This window comes from Nerophis lumbriciformis, linkage group LG10, assembly GCF_033978685.3.
Source record: "Nerophis lumbriciformis linkage group LG10, RoL_Nlum_v2.1, whole genome shotgun sequence".
NCBI classification, from domain to species: Eukaryota; Metazoa; Chordata; class Actinopteri; order Syngnathiformes; family Syngnathidae; genus Nerophis; species Nerophis lumbriciformis.
In genome coordinates, this window is record NC_084557.2 from 50,630,698 (window position 1) to 50,638,448 (window position 7,751).

Here is a 7,751-nt window from a genome sequence, read left to right on the forward strand (position 1 = left end):
CTGCTTCAGTCTAGACTAGTAGAAAACACAGCCATCCTTTAAAGTGCATGAACATTAATAAAACTGCTTCAGTCTAGACTAGTAGACAACACAGCCATCCTTTAAAGTGCATGAACATTAATAAAACTGCTTCAGTCTAGACTAGTAGAAAACACAGCCATCCTTTAAAGTGCATGAACATTAATAAAACTGCTTCAGTCTAGACTAGTAGATAACACAGCCATCCTTTAAAGTGCATGAACATTAATAAAACTGCTTCAGTCTAGACTAGTAGATAACACAGCTATCCTTTAAACTGCATGAACATTAATAAAACTGCTTCAGTCTAGACTAGTAGAAAACACAGCCATCCTTTAAAGTGCATGAACATTAATAAAACTGCTTCAGTCTAGACTAGTAGATAACACAGCCATCCTTTAAAGTGCATGAACATTAATACAACTGCTTCAGTCTAGACTAGTAGATAACACAGCCATCCTTTAAAGTGCATGAACATTAATAAAACTGCTTCAGTCTAGACTAGTAGAAAACACAGCCATCCTTTAAAGTGCATGAACATTAATACAACTGCTTCAGTCTAGACTAGTAGATAACACAGCCATCCTTTAAAGTGCATGAACATTAATACAACTCAGTCTAGACTAGTAGAAAACACAGCCATCCTTTAAAGTGCATGAACATTAATACAACTGCTTCAGTCTAGACTAGTAGAAAACACAGCCATCTTTTAAAGTGCAAGAACATTAATAAAACTGCTTCAGTCTAGACTAGTAGAAAACACAGCCATCCTTTGAAGTGCATGAACATTAATAAAACTGCTTCAGTCTAGACTAGTAGAAAACACAGCCATCCTTTAAAGTGCATGAACATTAATAAAACTGCTTCAGTCTAGACTAGTAGAAAACACAGCCATCCTTTAAACTGCATGAACATTAATATAACTGCTTCAGTCTAGACTAGTAGAAAACACAGCCATCCTTTAAAGTGCATGAACATTAATAAAACTGCTTCAGTCTAGACTAGTAGATAACACAGCTATCCTTTAAAGTGCATGAACATTAATAAAACTGCTTCAGTCTAGACTAGTAGATAACACAGCTATCCTTTAAAGTGCATGAACATTAATAAAACTGCTTCAGTCTAGACTAGTAGAAAACACAGCCATCCTTTAAAGTGCATGAACATTAATACAACTGCTTCAGTCTAGACTAGTAGATAACACAGCCATCCTTTAAAGTGCATGAACATTAATACAACTCAGTCTAGACTAGTAGAAAACACAGCCATCCTTTAAAGTGCATGAACATTAATACAACTGCTTCAGTCTAGACTAGTAGAAAACACAGCCATCCTTTAAAGTGCATGAACATTAATAAAACTGCTTCAGTCTGGACTAGTAGACAACACAGCCATCCTTTAAAGTGCATGAACATTAATAAAACTGCTTCAGTCTAGACTAGTAGAAAACACAGCCATCCTTTAAAGTGCATGAACATTAATAAAACTGCTTCAGTCTAGACTAGTAGATAACACAGCCATCCTTTAAAGTGCATGAACATTAATAAAACTGCTTCAGTCTAGACTAGTAGATAAAACAGCCATCCATTAAAGTGCATGAACATTAATAAAACTGCTTCAGTCTAGACTAGTAGAAAACACAGCCATCCATTAAAGTGCATGAACAGTAATAAAACTGCTTCAGTCTAGACTAGTAGAAAACACAGCCATCCTTTAAAGTGCATGAACATTAATAAAACTGCTTCAGTCTAGACTAGTAGATAACACAGCCATCCTTTAAAGTGCATGAACATTAATAAAACTGCTTCAGTCTAGACTAGTAGAAAACACAGCCTTCCTTTAAAGTGCATGAACATTAATAAAACTGCTTCAGTCTAGACTAGTAGAAAACACAGCCATCCTTTAAAGTGCATGAACATTAATAAAACTGCTTCAGTCTAGACTAGTAGATAACACAGCCATCCTTTAAAGTGCATGAACATTAATAAAACTGCTTCAGTCTGGACTAGTAGATAACACAGCCATCCTTTAAACTGCATGAACATTAATAAAACTGCTTCAGTCTAGACTAGTAGAAAACACAGCCATCCTTTAAAGTGCATGAACATTAATAAAACTGCTTCAGTCTAGACTAGTAGAAAACACAGCCATCCTTTAAAGTGCATGAACATTAATAAAACTGCTTCAGTCTAGACTAGTAGAAAACACAGCCATCCTTTAAAGTGCATGAACATTAATAAAACTGCTTCAGTCTGGACTAGTAGAAAACACAGCCATCCTTTAAAGTGCATGAACATTAATAAAACTGCTTCAGTCTAGACTAGTAGATAACACAGTCATCCTTTAAAGTGCATGGGGAAAGGAGGCATAAAACACAAATAAAACAGCTTCACTCAGTCCAGACTATTAGTCTATTTGTGCAAAGAGTGAGCTAATTATTTTTCTCCTTGCCATCACGTGTGAGAGGTAGATCTTTCTGAAAGAAAACAAGCATCTGCAAGGGATTCTGGGTATTTGTCCTGTTGTGTTTATGTTGCGTTACGGTGCGGCTGTTCTCCCCAAATGTGCTTGTCATTCTTGTTTGGTGTGGGTTCACAGCGTGGCGCATATTTGTAACAGTGTTAAAGTTGTTTATACGGCCACCCTCAGTGTGACCTGTATGGCTGTTGACCAAGTATGCTTTGCATTCACGTGTGTGTGTGAAAAGCCGTAGATATTATGTGACTGGGCCGGCACGTAAAAGGCAGTGCCTTTAAGGTTTATTGGCGCTCTGTACTTCTCCCTACGGCCGTGTACACAGCGGCCTTTTAAAAAGTCATACATTTTACTTTTTGAAACAGATATCGATCATTTCCGATATTACATTTTAAAGCATGTATCGGCATTCCTACTTTGAACCTTTATCAAGTCATTCTGGGGGTTCATGATCCTGTCTTTTAGTGAGGCGGCTCTACTCCTCCTGCAGGTGTGAAGATGACCACACAGTCAGGCCTGTCATGTGCAACATTCTTACTTGGCCACAACACAAATGAGATGCAACAAAAGAGCTGTATGAATAATAATGATGTATCATGTTCACCATCAACTCATCATGCCATTGACTCCACTGAGGCATTGAGAAGATTATTTCAAGTCCAGGGACATCCTCCCAGCGAGGGTCACACGCTGTCCTTCAGGAGATAAAACATGTTTTACTCACGTCAGCTTATCAGAGTCTCCATGGCCTAAATGAGCGGTCTTATCGCAGGATTGACACAGACAAGGATGAGCGTCACCGCTTGGTCATGTTTCACTTCACTTTCTGGCAAAACTCATGTCTGAGAGTTCTTGCATGTAAGTGAATCATTTGGATGCACAAAAGCAGTGAAGTTGTCACGTTGTGTAAATGGTAAATAAGAAGAGAATACAACAAATCCTTTTCAACTTATATTCAATTGAATAGACTGCAAAGACAAGATATTTCATGTTCACACTGAGAAACTTCATTTTTAAATTTGCGAAAAATCATTAAAGGGGAACATTATCACCAGACCTATGTAAGCGTCAATATATACCTTGATGTTGCAGAAAAAAGACCATATATTTTTTTAACCGATTTCCGAACCCATCCATCCATCCATCTTCTTCCGCTTATCCGAGGTCGGGTCGCGGGGGCAGCAGCTTAAGCAGGGAAGCCCAGACTTCCCTCTCCCCAGCCACTTGGTCCAGCTCCTCCCGGGGGATCCCGAGGCGTTCCCAGGCCAGCCGGGAGAGATAGTCTTCCCAGCGTGTCCTGGGTCTTCCCCGCGGCCTCCTACCGGTCAGACGTGCCCGAAACACCTCCCTAGGGAGGCGTTCGGGTGGCATCCTGACCAGATGCCCGAACCACCTCATCTGGCTCCTCTCCATGTGGAGGAGCAGCGGCTTTACTTTGAGCTCCCCCCGGATGACAGAGCTTCTCACCCTATCTCTAAGGGAGAGCCCCGCCACCCGGCGGAGGAAACTCATTTAGTCCGCTTGTACCCGTGATCTTGTCCTTTCGGTCATGACCCAAAGCTCATGACCATAGGTGAGGATGGGAACGTAGATCGACCGGTAAATCGAGAGCTTTGCCTTCCGGCTCAGCTCCTTCTTCACCACAACAGATCGATACAGCGTCCGCATTACTGAAGACGCCGCACCGATCCGCCTGTCGATCTCACGATCCACTCTTCCCTCACTCGTGAACAAGACTCCGAGGTACTTGAACTCCTCCACTTGGGGCAAGATCTCCTCCCCAACCCGGAGATGGCACTCCACCCTTTTCCGGGAGAGAACTATGGACTCGGACTTGGAGGTGCTGATTCCCATCCCAGTCGCTTCACACTCGGCTGCGAACCGATCCAGCGAGAGCTGAAGATCTTGGCCGGAGGAAGCCATCAGGACCACATCATCTGCAAATAGCAGAGACCTAATCCTGCAGCCACCAAACCAGATCCCCTCAACGCCCTGACTGCGCCTAGAAATTCTGTCCATAAAAGTTATGAACAGAATCAGCGACAAAGGGCAGCTTTGGCGGAGTCCAACCCTCACTGGAAACGTGTCCGACTTACTGCCGGCAATGCGGACCAAGCTCTGGCACTGATCATACAGGGAGCGGACTGCCACAATAAGACAGTCCGTTACCCCATACTCTCTGAGCACTCCCTACAGGACTTCCCGGGGTACACGGTCGAATGCCTTCTCCAAGTCCACAAAGCACATGTAGACTGGTTGGGCAAACTCCCATGCACCCTCAAGGACCCTGCCGAGAGTATAGAGCTGGTCCACAGTTCCACGACCAGGACGAAAACCACACTGTTCCTCCTGAATCCGAGGTTCGACTATCCGGCATAGCCTCCTCTCCAGTACACCTGAATAGACCTTACCGGGAAGGCTGAGGAGTGTGATCCCACGATAGTTGGAACACACCCTCCGGTTCCCCTTCTTAAAGAGAGGAACCACCACCCCGGTCTGCCAATCCAGAGGTACCGCCCCCGATGTCCACGTGATGTTGCAGAGTCTTGTCAACCAAGACAGTCTTGGTTGACAAGACTCTGCAACATCGATTTCCGAACTCTAAATGGGTGAATTTTGGCGAATTAAACGCCTTTCTATTATTCGCTCTCGGAGCGATGACGTCACATCGGGAAGCAATCCGCCATTTTCTCAAACACCGAGTCAAATCAGCTCTGTTATTTTCCGTTTTTTTCGACTGTTTTCCGTACCTTGGAGACATCATGCCTCGTCGGTGTGTCGTCGGAGGGTGTAACAACACCAACAGGGACGGATTCAAGTTGCACCAGTGGCCCAAAGATGCCAAAGTGGCAAGAAATTGGACGTTTGTTCCGCACACTTTACCCACGAAAGCTATGCTACGACAGAGATGGCAAGAATGTGTGGATATCCTGCGACACTCAAAGCAGATGCATTTCCAACCATAAAGTCAAAGAAATCTGCCGCCAGACCCCCATTGAATCTGCCGGAGTGTGTGAGCAATTCAGGGACAAAGGACCTCGCTAGCACGGCAAGCAATGGCGGCAGTTTGTTCCCGCAGACGAGCGAGCTAAACCCCCTGGATGTCTTGGCTCACACCGTCCCTTATGCCACCGAAGATGATCAAGAGAAGAATATCGACCCTAGCTTACCTGGCCTGCTGACATGAGGGTATGTCTACAGAATATATTAATTGATGAAAATTGGGCTGTCTGCACTCTCAAAGTGCATGTTGTTGCCAAATGTATTTCATATGCTGTAAACCTAGTTCATAGTTGTTAGTTTCCTTTAATGCCAAACAAACACATACCAATCGTTGGTTAGAAGGCGATCGCCAAATTCGTCCTCGCTTTCTCCCGTGTCGCTGGCTGTCGTGTCGTTTTCGTGGGTTTCGCTTGCATACGGTTCAAACCGATATGGCTCAATAGCTTCAGTTTCTTCTTCAATTTGGTTTTCGCTACCTGCCTCCACACTACAACCATCCGTTTCAATACATGCGTAATCTGTTGAATCGCTTAAGCCGCTGAAATCCGAGTCTGAATCCGAGCTAATGTCGCTATAGCTTGCTGTTCTTTCCGCCATGTTTGTTTGTGTTGGCTTCACTATGTGACGTCACAGGAAAATGGACGGGTGTATATAACGATGGTTAAAATCAGGCACTTTGAAGCTTTTTTTAGGGATATTGCGTGATGGGTAACATTTTGAAAAAAACTTCGAAAAATAAAACAAGCAACTCGGAACTGATTTTTAATGGTTTTAACCCTTCTGAAATTGTGATAATGTTCCCCTTTAACTTAGAATTTAATGGCAGCAACACATTGCAAAAACGTTGGCACACGGGCATTTTTACCACTGTGTTACATGGCCTTTCCTTTTAACAACACTCAGTGAATGTTTGGGAACTGAGGAGACACATTTTTGAAGCTTCTCAGGTGGAATTCTTTCCCATTCTTGCTTGATGTACAGCTTAAGTTGTTCAACAGTCCGGGGGTCTCCGTTGTGCTATTTTAGGCTTCATAATGCGCCACACATTTTCAATGTCTGGACTACAGGCAGGCCAGTCTAGTACCCACGCTCTTTTACTATGAAGCCACGTTGATGTAACACGTGGCTTGGCATTGTCTTGCTGAAATAAGCAGGGGCGTCCATGGTAACGTTGCTTGGATGGCAACATATGTTGCTCCAAAACCTGTATGTACCTTTCAGCATTAATGGTGCCTTCACAGATGTGTAAGTTACCCATGTCTTGGCCACTAATACACCCCCACACCATCACACATGCTGCCTTTTACACTTTGCGCCTAGAACAATCCAGATGGTTCTTTTCCTCTTTGGTCCGGAGGACACGACGTCCACAGTTTCCAAAAACAATTTGAAATGTGGACTCGTCAGACTACAGAACACTTTTCCATTTTGCATGAGTCCATCTTAGATGAGCTCGGGCCCAGCAAAGCCTGCGGCGTTTCTGGGTGTTGTTGATAAATGTCTGTGGCTTTGCATAGGAGAGTTTTAACTTGCACTTACAGATGTAGCGACCAACTGTAGTTACTGACAGTGGTTTTCTGAAGTGTTCCTGAGCCCATGTGGTGATATCCTTTACACACTGATGTCGCTTTTTGATGCAGTACAGCCTGAGGGATCCAAGGTCACGGGCATTCAATGTTGCCTACGTGCAGTGATTTCTCCAGATTCTCAGAAACTTTTGATGATATTACGGAGCGTAGATGGTGAAATCCCTAAATTCCTTGCAATAGCTGGTTGAGAAATGTTGTTCTTAAACAATTTGCTCAGGCATTTGTTCACAAAGTGGTGACCCTCGCCCCCGTCCTTGTTTGTTTCATGGAAGCTGCTTTTATACCCAATCATGGCACCCACCTGTTCCCAGTTAGCCTGTTCACCTGTGGGATGTTCCAAATAAGTCTTTGATGGGCATTCCTCAACTTTCTCAGTCTTTTTTGCCACTTGTGCCAGCTTTTTTGAAACATTTTGCAGGCATCAAATTCCGGATGAGCTAATATTTGCTAAAAATAAAGTTAAGTATCTTGTCTTTGCAGTCTATTCAATTGAATACAGGTAAAAGCCAGTGAATTAGAATATTTTGAAAAACTTGATTTATTTCAGTAATTGCATTCAAAAGGTGTAACTTGTACATTATATTTATTCATTGCACACAGACTGATGCATTCAAATGTTTATTTCATTTAATTTTGATGATTTGAAGTGGCAACAAATGAAAATCC